Raw genomic sequence first — 15449 nt, forward strand, 5'->3', positions numbered from 1 at the left:
ATTCTTTCAGGCTCAAACACTTGTTTACCCTGCCTTTTGTGCTGTGCTATTGTTTTTACACACCAATTCAGGGATATCCAGCATTGCAGCATGGGTTTTTAGTTCAACCTCAGCCCAGGCTGAGGTTTCCAGGTCATTGCCAAGCAGACATGCAGCTGGTAGCTTTGGAGAGACCACTGCCTGTTTCAGGCCAGTAACCCCCCCGTCTAATGTCAGCATAGCCATTGCATGATTAGTGGTAACACTGTCAGCACTGGTGACTGGGTAAGTACGCCCAATCAAATATTGCTCAGGGAAAACCAGTGTGTCTCTCACCATAGTGAGTCACACTGGTACCTGTATCCCTCAGAGCTTCTGTCCTTGTTCCATTGATCCAAGGGTATCGTAAGTATTTCTTTAAGTTGTGTGGCCACACAGCTACAGTGGCAAACTCAACTTCCCCCCCTCTAAATCTAGAACTGCTTCAGTGTGCATCCTGATTTGCTCTGGGCACACTGTTGATCCCATCTGTAGACTTGCTACCCCAGAAGTAGCTGTACTTGTTGAACTAGGGGCCTTGTTGTGAGGGCAAGACTCGTCTACAGTTAAGTGTCCCAACTTCTTACAGTTGTTACACCAGGCCTTTGAAGGATCAAAGTTGTTCCCCCTATAGGGCTGTGGAGTATAGGGAGTAGTTTGGGACCAACGCCCCTGTGCAGGTTTTGGGGCCCTTTGGAAGACTCAGACTTTTTTGGGGGGGATTCTCACCACCTTTCGCCTGGGGGAGGTTTTGTAACCACTTTCTTCTAGTCACCCCCAGTGGTTGTCCTCGTCACCCTAGTCTTGACCCAGTGGTCTGTCTTCTTTTCCAATTCTTTGGGAGAAATTAGACCTAGGTCTACCAAATGTTGATGTAACTTTTCATTCATGCAATTACTTAATATATGTTCCTTCATAAACAAATTGTAAAGTCCAGTAAAGTCATGCACATTGTGTCCAGTTAACCAACCATCCAGTGTCTTTACTGAGTAGTCTACAAAATCAATTTAATATTGGTTCTGGGTTTTGAGAGTCCCCCTGAATCTAATTCTGTACTCCTCAGTGGTGAGTCCAAATCCCTCAATCAGAGTTCTCTTCATGAGGTCATAGGACCCTGTATCTGTCCCAGAGAGGGTCAGAAGCCTGTCTCTGCAGTTACCAGAGAACAGTTCCTACAGGAGTGCCCCCCAGAGGTTTCTACACCTTTCTCATGTCACAAGCCCTCTCAAAAGGCTGTGAACCATTTGGTGATGTCACCACCCTCCTCAAATTTAGGGACAATCCCTTTGGGGATTTTAGGATCATAAGATTGCTCTTTGTCCTTATTATTTGTATTGCTGCCAACATTGATGGGTGCTCAACTCATCTCCTTTCTTTCTCTAGAGCCAGGAGTCTGGACTCTAGATCCAAACTTTTGGCCAGCCTTGCTAAAAGGCTGTCCTCCTCATTGAGGCTGCACTCAATGTACTCACTGGAACCTGTACCACCTGTGTGGCCTCTAGGTTCCCAGGGGTTGATTCTTGGATTTAAGGGTATGGAGACCCTTTCCTCCCTAGGGATTATTGAGGGTGAGGTCGAGCTCCTCAACCATGTCCTCTATGTTATCTTGGCTATCTTCACTAATAGCTGGGTTCTGTTTTTGAGGCAGTCTAACAACAAGCATTTGCAATGCAATAGGTCTTGCGTTTGTGAGAGTTTCAGCCATTGTCATTGTAAATGACAATGCGTTTTATTTAAATGTTTGTTTAAAAGCATAAATTAAAGGCATTGTCGTCATTTACAATGCCAATAGCTTAAACTCTCGCAAATTATTGCATTTTTTTACCACGCGAGTTTAAGCTATTGCCATTGTAAACGACAAAGCCTTTTATTTAGGTTTTAAAAACCAAAACAAATAAAAGGCATTGCTATTTTCAATGCCAATAGGTCAAACTCGCGTACATGCGAGACCTATTGCATTGCAAATGCTTGTTTCATGTGGCATGAAGATAAACTGAGGGTCTGAATATGTATTTACTTATAGAGCACGTGGGCGCTGAGAATTATGTGCTTTACATGGTAAGAGTAACAGACAAAACTCTTACAATAAAGTGGAAGACGCATGCAAGAGATGAGAAGCTTGCAGGGGAGTGCAGTTAGCGCCTGGCAAGTGAGAGCGCACTGGAGCAAGAAAGACCTGGAGCCAGCGAGAGAGAGTCGGAGCAACTGAGACAGGGTCGGAGAAACCAAGAGAGGGTCAGAGGAAATAGGGGAGGAATAGGAGAATAGGGGAGGAATAGGACGAACTGGGAGAGTGAAGGAGGAGGGAGGCAGAGGTAAAACGTGGAGTGAGTGACGCGAAGACCTGGGCACACGTAATTCGAGGTGTAATTCACAGGTGAGCAATCAGCACTGTACGTGCTTCACCTAGGGCTGCCCGACATCTGCAGTGGCATCATGGACTATATACCCACTAATATGTGACCACGTTGAGACTATTCGGATAGTTACTGGAAACTCATGAAAGTCAGTAAAATATATGAAAAATGTTATGATCTACGGTTGCCTTTTCCCTTGCCTATGTATCTCTTCAAAAACAAGCAGGCACAATCTACTGTAAAAATCTGTTATTCTATGTAAACGTCCGCGGATTTGGGGATTCCATAGATAGGCACTTAAGAACGATAGTTGTCTGCCACTGAACACCAGCCCATGCGCTTTATCGAACTTTGCAAGTTACCGATGGTCTCATATTTTGGGATCTACCAACCTACCCCGATCCCATACAAGGAAATGCTGTATTTCAAGTCTCTGAATGGAAGCCTGGGAAGTTACGGCCACTGACTTAGAAAGAGGACTACGATGGTGAAGCCGAAGATGGGACACAACTTGGAAGTCATAGAGGCAAGGAGGAAGCAAATTAATACTTCACGGACAAGGGTTCTTGTGAGAGGTATATGTATATATGTAGCATTATGTAAGACATTGAATACTTGTATATGTACAAGCTGTAACTAAAATACATTCAAATGCAATTAAACATGTAATTGGTAAACTAAACAAAATTGTTAATTTGCTTCAGAAAGTAAACATTAAGGAGGGGGATGCAATACATGTATCATCAGAAATGGCTTGCTGAAAAATTACCCGCAATAAGAAACTGAAAAATGGCCGCCAGGGCTAGACAATGCTATGGATGAGCAGGGTAGACAACAGCCATGCCTGTCTGGAGCAAAAAAAAAGCAACCATCGCTAATCAGGCTATCTTACACACTTAATATTTAGGCACAACTATAGCATAGTGAAAAATGTACGAAAATTGTTTAACAATAGTCAGTCTTTTGATCTACTACCTATAAAGACCTCTTGTGGAATCTAATATGGGAGATACATATACAGGCAAAAACACAGCTATTGCATGTCACGTTCCCAATACCAGCTTAAATAATCATTTGGTACCTAAAATAACACGTCGAGCACTACTATGTTCTACCATCCATCCCTAGGGTATTGTATTTTTCTCTGACAACGCTGAACTTTACTTTTTATTACAATTTCCACTCTTTCCGGTAGCAACAACCCAAGCTCAAATGTACGTATGCCCTAGTAAAATTGCGCACGTTTTCTTTTCGAACGTCTACGAACTTAGTAGTAATTTGATGCATTAACAATTCATGAACTTTTAATTTTCCACAGGAGCTCAGAAACTGTTGGAAAGCAGCCATTTGTTTTTCAAATACAAGAGATCAATTTGAGGAGAAAATTAATGAGACCGTAGCAAAAGGCTGTGGCCAAAAAATCTACTTTTTGAATATAGAGTTTTTTTTGCCATAAATGTTACAGTTAAAGTCCGGTATAAACTCCACCTGCAGGGACATCATCAGCGAAGCCTACTTCCTCCGTGCATATGGTCAATAATAAAAAAAGAGAACTGTTGAGAAGGAAAAACAAGTTGTTGCCGTGAGAGTCGCGCGTTCTGCTCAAACGCCACGAGCGCGGACAGGAGATATGAGTGCGCGTGCACATCGCCTGTCCGGGCGCGTACCATCTCCTGTCTCCCTTTGCTAGCAAAACCGACGACTATAGGTCTCGCCAAGGCGAGCAGCGCATGCGCTGCGTCGCTAGGCGAGACGTAAAAAGTTCTAATCCCTCTACCCTTGACTATAGTGACTTTTATTTTCAAAAATTCTAAAGGGCCTAAAAAGACTTTCAGTAGTTTGGGGAAAAAAAGCCAATTTGAAAAATCAGAATTCTAAAGGCAATTTAAGAGTTCTGTTGTGTGATCAGATGGTAACCAAGTAGTCCAACAAATGCAAGTTTGAATCCCACCGCTGATCCACCAATGTAAGAAACTGGCTCTATATATACAGCACCAAAGTGAGGTACAGTGTGTATAGAGTCCAAGAGTCTCCAGAGGTTTGGCAGGGGTTAAAGTTAGATAGAACCTTACTCTCTAAAGTGGTAGCTTGGTCGAGCAGTAAGGCAGTTTCAGTGGACAGTGTTAAGCATTTGATGTGCACACTCAGTCAGCAAATGAATTTGCACACTCAAGAACTGAACTGTAGGCCAATTGTTTTGTATACAAAATATACTGTTTTATTTCTAGAACCAAGCAAGCCTGGTACAGGTAAGCATATAAATACTTTGCAGTAGTAAATTACTTGTATAAACACAGTTCAAAATTGCAGTATAACTTGTACTGATTTTGGTTACAGTTTAAGTAAGCAGTTTGCAACACATTGCAGGTATAGTACATTCGAATGAATGCGCTTTTTAAGTAAAATGCAGTTAGTTACTTTTCAGATTACTTTTACTAACACAGGGTTGGATCCTAGATTCAGCCCTGGGACATTTCCTGAAAACAGGCGAGTAAATGCGTTTTAGTTAGAGGTACGATTTTTAAAGAATATTATTGCATTTCCAAAGTTGACACTTAGAAACTTTTTCACATAGAATCACCAATGTTATCCTATTGTAGGAAATTCACTTAGCAGGTAAGTTATGTTAACGATACTTTATCTTACTCAGTGCTGGATACCTAGATTCAGCACTAGGACATTACTTGAAAACAGTTGAGAAAATCCGTTTTGGTTATTCGGCTGATTTTTAAGGAATATTTGTAATTTTCAAAAGTTGACAAACTTTTTGAGCGAGAAAGGGTCAATGTTATTCTATGAGGAAAAAGAGGTTATCTGTTTCAAGGTAGGTAATCGGTCTTTGGAGTTAGGGTTCTGGGGTTAGACTCAGGGGTCTCCCAGGGTCAGTGATGCACTGTTGTTGCAGCCTCAGTGGCACTAGGGCGGCCAGGTGCAGAGTGTTGAGGCCCAATGTTATCCTATGGAGGATAGGGGGACTCCGGTTGGTGGCTGCTGGCAAGCAGGCCACGGGTTGTGGGAGCAAAGCTCCAAGGGTTACGCTCAGGGCAAGTTGGGGACCAAGTTAGCACCAAAGGGGCACCCTCAGCGGCATTAGGGGTGCAGGGTGCTGTTATCAGGTTGGGTGCCCTGTTGATTTCCATGGAGATTCTCTCGGACAAAGAAACACTGCAGGCTCGGGGACGAGGATCTTCCAATAGTAACCACCACTTCAGGGGTAAGTTGGGATATTGAGGGTTGGTTAGGCACCGCTGGGTTGGGCACACAAGGCTGTGGGGTGTCGGGTGCAGGGGTGCCTTGAGACATCGGATTTTCTTAACCGGTCTGGTCGCGGTAGGGGTCCTCTGGATTGAGGCTGCAGGCGTCGTCAGGAGGCTTGAGGCAGGTCAGGGGTCGCCGGATCTCGGGTCGGGGTCGCCGGGGGGGACCTCCTTGTGGTATTTGTCCGCTCAGGCTGTATTCAGCAGGTGCAGAGTGTGCAGGGTTCACGGTTCCTGGCTGGCACCAGAAGCTGCAGTTCAAACACATCCGGTGTTCATGGGAGAAACAGCTTTGAAAGTGAAGGCAGGCAGGTCCTCTGGGGTTTTTGAGGTTGCCGTACGCTGGACACACCGGGGTTTTGCAGGAGCAGGTTCGAGGGGAGACAGGCCTGTAGGGCTGGGGCCAAGTCAGTGGGCGTCGTCCTCTTGTTAGCTCTGCATGGCTTCTCGTCCTTCTCTTCTTTTTCTTGTGGTTGCTGGATCTGAGGAAGGAAGATTACGGGTACCCATTAATACTAAATTTAGGGGCGTTACAGGTAGGTAAGGGGCAGGGTCCAATGGGACCTCACCTCCCCCACCTTAGGGGTGGAGTTGGCAGAGGTGGGCACACCTCTCGTCCTCACTTAGTTTTCCCACAGTTTCTCCCGCCCGAAGTGGGGGGTAGAACCAGTGGGGACCAGTTGCTGAAAGCAGCAAATGGTCTGGAGAGGATCACAAAGGCGGCATGCCTTTGAAGCTTCTCCTTTGTGAAGCCTGCCCAACCTGGGGGAGGAGGCTTGGCACCTCGTCCCAGGATGTGCATTGTTTCAGGGACGTCGAGAGCAGCAGGCTCTCTACCCAGGGGTCCAGAAACATGTCTGGTGGTGGCAGCCTGCACAGCCACCCAGTCAGGTCGTGTTTCAGGGGGCATCTCTAAGATGCCCTCTGTGGTGCATTTTACATTAAATGCCACACTGGCATCAGTGTGGGTTAAATGTGCTGAGAAGTTTGATACCTAACTTCCCAGTCTTCAGTGTAGCCATTATGGTGCTGTGGAGTGCGTGATGACAATCTCCCCGCACCATATACTCTTAATGGCAGCACTGCACTTACAGGGCCCAGGAATGGACCTGGATACTGTAGGGGTACCATTTACCAGGGGCTGACATGTGGCCAGAGATGCCAATTGGGTTTAGGCTTCAATGCAGTTTTAGGGAAGGAACACAGGCCCTGGGTACCTGATTGGCAGGAGCCCAGGGCACACTCAGTCAAAGCACATCAGCAATTCAGCAAAAAGTGGGGGCATACCATGCAAGAAAGAGGGCACTTTCTCACACAGTGTTGCTCTGGAACTTAACATAACAATTCAGGATAACCACCGTAATCTCTGGGTTGCAGGGTCAGTTTCCACATAAACTGAAGTCCCACATCAGCAGAACAGCTTGAGCGGTTCGAGGCCCAATAAAAGACGTATTATTCCGTTTTTCATAATACATGTAAGAGAAAAGAAGGGCAGTAGCTAAGCTGTCAAAATACTAAAGCATTTTACCCAAGACATTTCTCAGGGAGTGTGCTACATCTCACATGTACTTCGCAGCATTGCGGTGTGGATTTTGCAGGCCGCATGCGCACTCGTGGTGGAGAAAGGTTATATATATCTTCATTGAGAAGACACCCACCATTATTGTTTCATTTCAAGTCCTGTCAACAAAAAAAGCAAGATAAGAAGCTAAATGTTCCTACACCATACCTCTCTTTACTGAACCAGCAAAACTATGAGAAATGTTTTGTTATAAAATACAGCCCAGGTGCAAAGTAAAAGTATCCTGATTCATAATACCATTGCTTCTTTGCAAACGAACACGCTTGGCATTTGAACTCCTGCAATCAAAAACCAGAATAAAGAACAAGTCTACGCCATGGGCACAACTGGTGCGCAGGTTAGTTTGTTACATTGGAGGGGTGGAGAGAAGAGCTGTGATTGGGTCCATAGTGCACTTGACTTCCTTTTACTTTTAAACCGACTGGGGCTATTTTCATACGCATTTGACTGTATGAAGCCTGCATTTGCACTTGCAGTGGAGCGGGTGCAACTTCTATCCTCGAGCTATTGCTGATGAAATTGATGTGAAAATAAGTTTTTGCAGGTTTTCCACTGTGACTTTAGCTGTAATAATGGTATGTCCAGCATGGCCATTGTGCACCTACCACAATCTTGTAAACTTCAGAGGCCGCTACTTAGGACTACTGTGAGACTGGTCTACTCCTTCCCCCGGGTGTCTCTTCGCCTCTGCTGGTGAACACCAGCAGGGGACGTTGAAGCAAAGGGCATCACCCCCGGTTGGTGCTTAAGTGCCTTGGCCTCTGCTCTTTCATATCCCACTCACCAACACCGTCTCCATTCACACCATTCTCTGCCTGCTAACTTTACTGATTTGCCTACTTTATGTATCAATAGATATTTTTTGCATGCCCGCTGTACACAGCGGCTCTTTGACCTCCTTTCACCAGTAGCCTATCAAGTCCTATCAAGCCATCCATGTCCCTCTGACACTTAAGGTATTCCTACGTTCGGACGTCCAGTGTTTCAGGTAGGCTCTTATAATATTCCTGACTTCCCTCTGAGCAGGGTTCACACCCTCAGTCTCCTAAAACATCCGGCCAAACATATGTGCACTTAGCAGTGCCAGGTACTTCTACCCAACAGAACACCGGCCCGCCCCGCCATAGGACTGCTACACAGCAGAGGCAGCAGTGAAAAAAATAAATAATAATAATTGTATTCTTTTATTTTTCACTGTTGCCTCTGCTGGGTAGCAGCAGTGTGGCAATGCTCCTCCACCATAGCAGTGGAGCCGCCCGTGCTCTAGTTCACAGTACCAGCTTATCAGGGAAGAAAGTGGCATATGGTGGATAAACGCAGAGCCTGAGGGTCGCTCCCACATCGTGCAGAGGAGATTGTGACCAGGTACTCACTTTTGATGGTGAGAAACCATAAAGGACAATGGCGGAGAGGCCTGAATGCAGTACACAACAGATGCATAAGGACAAGATTGAGGTCCCATTGGGAAATACCAAACAGAGATGGGGAAACCTATCTTGCAGCCCTTTCAAATAAATGCATCACAACACGTGATTTTAAAGGGAGCTGATAAGGCAGTTTTAAGAATGCTGAGAGAGCTAAAAGATAACCTGTGCCTAAGGCACAGCCTTGCCGGGCAAAAGACAGCACAAATAATAAAATCATCAGATAGTTTGGCCAGGAGGAGTTAATCCGGCGAGCACCGCATCAAGCCACACATTTGTCGTGATGACAGGCATATACAGTTTATCGCAGAATGCCTGGCTGCCAAAAAGACATTAACCACCTCCGGAGAAAGGTAAAAGGTGCTCAGCTGACGCTGCTCAATCTCCACACATGAAGGTGTAGATTGTGAAGGCCGAGGTGGAGAACCCAACCATTCTGTTGTAACAGTAGATCCTCCAGGAGGAGCAGCCAGATTGGAGGTCAGATGATCAAGCCCAGGAGTTATCTATACTATATGCTCCGTGCTCAGTCTGGAACCACCAGGATGACTTGGGACTAGTCTGATCTTCTTGAAAACCCGGGGCTGGGGTTGTAACAGCAGGTAGGCATATAGGAGTCTAGTGTTTCACTCAAAGTGAAACGAGTTTCCGAGCGAGATACACCTTGGAAACTTCGACGCACTGAAGGTCTGACTTTGCACATTCTAGGCAGTAACAAACAGATTGATCCAAGGTTTCCCCATTCACAGAAGAGAACCTAAGCCACCTACGGATGTAGCTGCCACTTGTGATTCGCCAGGTGATTCACAAATGGGAAAATTCTTTGGTGGTACTGCCATTTCTAGGAGGCGCAAAGCACCTTGGCATAGATTAAATGAGTGGCACGGTGACCTTGGCCGCAGGGCGGTGGGCTCCACGGTCTCTCCCGCATAACTGCTGGGTCCAATGTTGGGGTTGGATAGGTTGGTGGTAGGGAATGCCTCTGCCAAAGCCTCAAAAGAAACATAAGTGTTGCTGGCAAGGCTTAGTGGACAGGCACAGAGAGCAAGCAGTAGCTTTATTCTTTAAATTGTTCAAAGACCGAGTCAGCCTTGTCCCTGAACCAGCAAGTCCCATCAAACGGCAGGACCATTAAGGAGGGCTGGACGTCACCCAAGAACCCAGCAGATCGTAGCCACACATGGTGACACTAGTGGCTATAGCTCGCCCAACTAATTGTGAACTTGGCTGCATCACAGTGATCCTGGATGGTCTGCGAGAGAACAGGGCAAAGGTCTTTTGGAACACTGGGGAGGACTCGTGTCAGAGTCCCCAAAGAGCATGAGTAGAACAACCAAACAAGCGTTTCAATAAAGTTTCCACTCGCTTGGATTCCTGGTCAAAGGAGTGGTGGGGAAAATCTTAGTATTTGTCTAGCTAGTACCACAAGACTCTGGAGAAAGGTGCTGCTAGTGAATTGCCAGGTTGCCCGGGGTAGGGCGGTGGCACCTGGAACTTTGCAGGTTAACCGGTAGTCCGGTACATGGTTTACTCCAGTGCCCTAGAAGGGTATCTGTCAAGCTTCAGAAGAAGAGGCAAGGAAGCAGTCTTGTCAGGCTGCAGGACTGAGGTTAGGGCGTTCATTGGTGAAGACCGAGAACTATATCAGCCCTACGAATGACCAAGCAGATTTTTCGAAGGCTGGGCTAGGACGGAAGAAAAGGGCAGACTCCAGGGAGGTATCCATCCCACTAGCATCTTGCGAGTCCTCATTCCAATTGTCATCGGCATAAGGCTTAGTGAACTTGTCACCCTGATCAGGATTGTTGTTGGAGTCTGTTCTAAAGAGAAAATGTAAGGAGTATTGCGTGTCAGGTGGTAAGGACTAGAGCAGAAACCTCTGTCCGATTCAGTTGAGGAGTCGTCTGAACCTGGGCCAGTGTAGAACAGGCACCAGAAAGAACAATCAAGACCACCTCTTTCTGCAGCGAAGTCGAAGTGCCTGGACTTGGATTGGGTAAGGGAGCAGCGGGCAGCATCAATACTGGGAACATGACTGTTGGCACCATCCAAGCAATTGATCAGGGTAGTGGGAATGGCACCAAGAAGGGTAACTCCGTTTCAACTACTTATGCTTGCCCGATGATTCAGTGCACTACTGAAACTGCTTCAAAAGCGGCTCAGTCCACTTTGGGAACTGGACTTGCAACAAGCTTTCGTCTTGCAATGGTCCCAGCGCTGCATCTTGTGCTTGGCGACAAAGTTTGCACACAGTAAGAAATTTGAAAAGATAGCAGACAAAAGCAGTGTCTGAGAGATGCGGCAAGCTCTGGGTCCACATCTAGAGACGCAGACAGAAAGGAACTGACGTAAATCCAAGGGACTGGTGCCTTTTTTGGCCCGCATGTCATTTCTGGAGCGGAATGGAATCCGTGCACAGTAGCAAAGCCCAACCTTCCGGCAAGCAGAAGTACTACAAAAGAAATTCCAGATCCAGTCTGACGCTTGGGGAAAATTCTACTCCTATAGATTTATAGAACTTTGTAAATCAGCATGCACATATACATCATGCGATGCGTGCCCCCAGACCTACATCTATGAACACCCTCAATAGTTCCCTTCAATTTATAAAACTACGTCAAATCTGTATAGGTTAGGTGGTGAGGGTTCAGTAGGTGCATGCTGATAATGGCAGCATTTATGGAATAAGAGCAATATAGTTAAATAAAGGCAATTCCCTCTCTCTTTCCCATATTGTGGGCACATTCAACTGAGAAAGGGAGGTGATTGGTTGGAGAATTGGGCATTTCAGGCACGGGTAAGTAGGTTGCTGAAATTTCCTCATCCATCTTTGTATCGCACCAGCACGAAGCTTTGAGAGCTTAGTTAAAGCAAAACATGTGAGGCTGGCAAGTAGCTTCCTGGCACAGGCGTCTCATAAGACATGTCTCTCAGACATATACCTAGTGAGTGCATCTTGTACTGCCTTACCCCTTGTGGAGTGTGCTTTGACACTGGACAAATGTTCGGCTAATTGAAAGCGTGGCACTGAGTGATGCAAGACACTAACAATGGTAGACTACGTAGCTGCTTGGTTGGAATAATTTCCCAAATGGTCGCAAGCAGTTAAGGTGAATGAAACAGATGCTTTGTTTGGGTGACAGCCAGATTGTGCTACGTTTTCTCAGCCATCGTGGGACATATGCCGAAACATGTTGGGAGAACAAGGTCTTGTTTCAGACAGAACTTTGATAGTATTTCAGTAAGAAGAAAAGGGGGCCTGTAGAAAACTGCCCTACACCTATAAATCTTCATGTAAAGTTCAAAAGCTCAAAGCCTCAGTAACTCAAAGCTTGCTTAAGGTCTCACTGATGTCAAGGCCTCCAAAAGATGCACAAAATAAGAAATGTAGTTCAGGATGCTACTGGCTCAAAAGGCTTGTGCGTCATCCAGATCAAAATGAGGTTCTGGTCCCAATGCACTACAAAGATGCCCCACTGAGAAGAAAATTGCATTAGACCTGTATGATGCCTTTTGACTGGCTTGTATGTTGTGAGATGGTCTCCTACAGAAAGTAGCTGGTCTATCTAATGTCCGCCTGCAGCACCAACCTGGCCAAGTAATGTTAAACGGGGATCACAGGGTCCAGTTAGGGTGGTTGCTGTTCATCAGTAGTGCCCAGTGGCATAACCTCAGACACATGCTCCTGTACTAAAATTCTAGTGGTGGATTTCATGAAAGCTGCACGGTTTTCAAAGTTTTCAATGAACCTACAGAGAAGCTGGCAAAGGGTGCAGTGTTTTCCCTCCTCCGGGATAGGTGGATTTGGCTCCTCTGGCACCTCCAGGATACCTGAACACTATGGACTTTGCCTGATTTTCTGGAGGGCCCTTTATATGAGAGGGGTTGGGGGCGAGTAGGCGTAGCAGAGGTTGATGCATTTAGCCATTCGCAAAAAACAAGAATTCACAAGTGGGCCATGATTTAACATCATATAAACCCATGATTTCACTATTGCAAAATACTTAGCATGAATGATGGTGTATTTACTTTATCTAAGTTAGTTTATAAATATCATACTGTGTTCCATATGTTTACAACACTATTAGGTTAAAATCAATTATTTAATCCTTGGAATATAGAATGGACAGCACCGACGCAGAAAGAGCATTTCTAAAAATGTAAAGCACTGTGAGGGGAACTATAAATGTGTTTAGCATAAATATATATATATATATATATATATATATATATATATACACTCACACATTATACTACACAGTGGTGGTTGCCACTGCGCAGATACAGTTAGGTCAGATCTTCCACAGGAATTGTGCCAGCTCGCCAATCAAGTGCTACCTTGAGTGTATTGCCAAATCTTTGAAAGTGCGGACTTCTTCCCAGGCAACCCTGCTGGAGAATAAAAGAAGTTATGCCTTGGTGACTGGCAAAACTCCTCTGGCTCTGGCCACAGAATTTCACATTCTCAAGCAGGCCAGGGAGATTTGGGATAAGTATTTTTTTCTGATCCTCTCTCTTTAAAGTCATCAGCAATTCCAAAAAGTATTTTAATCCATTAAGCACCAGCATACCACTTACCTTTGAAATAACTATAAGGTCTCACTCTCAAGGACCTTTTATACGGACTACAATCAATCAATCAATGTGGTATCAGTCCTAATTGGAGTATTGCTTGTTAGCTTGTCCTTCCACCTTCTACCCAAACAGGACTGTTGGGTAGCCTCTGAATCTACTACTGATGCACGTATTTCTTCGTGCCCATAGCAATGTCATCTGTTCGTGTGAAATGTCCCTTTTAAGGCAAATAGGTCTATTCACTCAGCACAAGTAGCACATCAGGTAATAACCCACATATGGCATTGCTATGACTCCCACTGATGTTGACCTGTATACTTTCAAAGTGATGCCTGAATTTTAAAGAAAGACTATTTTAAACAAATGTAGGAATTATGTAATTACTTCCAAATGCTTGATCTCTGTTGGTGGTACCATCAGTCATAGGGTGACTACCGACACCTCCTGAACCCAAACTTCTTCAGGAGACTCTCGGCTTGAGAATATCCACATATGATTTCCATAAAGTGCTCCCAACCCCCAAGAAGCACCAATGTGACTTCCCATCCACTCATCAACCCAACAAAATGGCCCAAACAGTCTTGAGTGCAAAATGACGCAACTGACAACTATATAGGGGTTCAAACGGAGTTCCCAATAAGAGTGAAATAATGAGTGGAGAAAACAGGAGCTGTAAAGAAGATCAGTGTCCCACTCTCATCACGGCCGGTACGGGCAATTAAGATACTTCCCCAGCACTCAAGTAATGAAGGATATGGGAGAAAACACAAAATGAAGTGGAAGTTTCCATTGCAACTGAGACAGGACCCCCACCCCAAACGCTCCCCACAGTGCTTACTGAAGGGCACAAAACATTAGGCAATGGGTGTTCCCAGCATTGGTAAAGAGGGTTGTGCCTCAAGAAAGAGATGTGTTGGGAGAACTCTGGGTGAATCTGCTATGCATGGTCAGGAAAGCGGCCCTTACGCAGACTGTCAGCTCTAGTGTTTAGAGAACAAGTCTGATTCCTTGGCAGAGCGCCCAGGTCCAGAACATCTGGATAGAGAAGGTAAGTAGTAATTCCTCCCCGTTTCTTGACATTGCACATTAAAGTCCTTTTGCCCGTCTATATCTGGACAGATTGTCTGCGAAGGGAAGGAAGCAAAGTCTTGAGCACTAGCAGAATGGCTCTTAGATTGAGCAAGTTGATATGGCGAACCCACTCCACTGGAGACCAGAAATCCCTGCTATCCTACTCTTCCAGATGTGCAACAAGGGAGTGTACATCCATCACCACTGTGGGCATAGCTGGTAGAGGGTAAAAGGATATCTCTTACGAAAGGGTCTTCTCCACCAACCACTAAGCAAGATCTGCTGCAGTGGCCTGGGAGATCACAATGGAGTCTAACAGATCTAGAAAAGAGAAAGGTCACTGCGGGGCATGATTGGATACTGTTGCTCAAGGCTTCTTTAAAAAGCAGGCTCAGATATTATTGTCGCGATAACAACCTAGCTAGCAAAACTGTTCTTTTTATTTCCTTTTTTTATCTTATAAAAGCTATTTCTTGCCAATAGTTTTTACACTAGTAATTTTTTACAAATGCAATGGGGCCTTGTATTACAGAAATGACTTATTTTTACTACGAACAATTAAACAGCACATATGGTATGTCATTTATCGTTTTCAATAAAACATTTCCCAGTTTGAAAAAGACAAGCTTTTGAAGGTAAAAGCTCCAAATAAACATAAAATACAAGTATAAAGAGGTTAATTAAGAGTTCAAACGAGTAATCGGCCCTTCTTGGCCATTTCTGACTTTCGGTAACATTGACAAACCACTTGCCCTACGATGTCTTGGCTCGAGTCACCAGAACCCCTGAACCCCTCGAGGACATCATAGGATCTTATTACAGTACATCTGTATAGGTTTGGGAAACCCAAAATGTCACACATGGAAAAGTATATCCAATATTTCAATGAAGAGTCCCTTAAACTAGAATAACATTGTAATAATGAAGCAGTGCAATTTAAGTGAGGAGTATTCGAACACAAATCAGGAGGTCGCATTATAACGCAGGTAATCTAAATTGCCCAATAGGAAGGCATTTTTCATGAGAGAAGAAGAATGTGGATGGGATTCCCCTGGAAAGGCAAGGGTAGAATGGTTAGCCATAAGTCTACACTCAGCGTGTACATATTTAAAGCACCAAGCGACACGTGTGTCTAACTTGGTTTGATATATAAAAGGATAAAATT

At 45.0% G+C, this 15449-nt stretch overlaps 1 protein-coding gene across 4 annotated transcripts in view; it reads right to left on the bottom strand.

Annotated features, from left to right (window-relative positions):
• HBP1 (HMG-box transcription factor 1) overlaps positions 1-15449 on the bottom strand; it is a 425155-nt gene that overhangs the window by 107741 nt on the left and 301965 nt on the right. The gene's annotated exons all lie outside the window — the stretch shown is intronic.

Source organism: Triturus cristatus, chromosome 4_1 (genome assembly GCF_964204655.1).
Source record: "Triturus cristatus chromosome 4_1, aTriCri1.1, whole genome shotgun sequence".
Classification (NCBI taxonomy): Eukaryota; Metazoa; Chordata; class Amphibia; order Caudata; family Salamandridae; genus Triturus; species Triturus cristatus.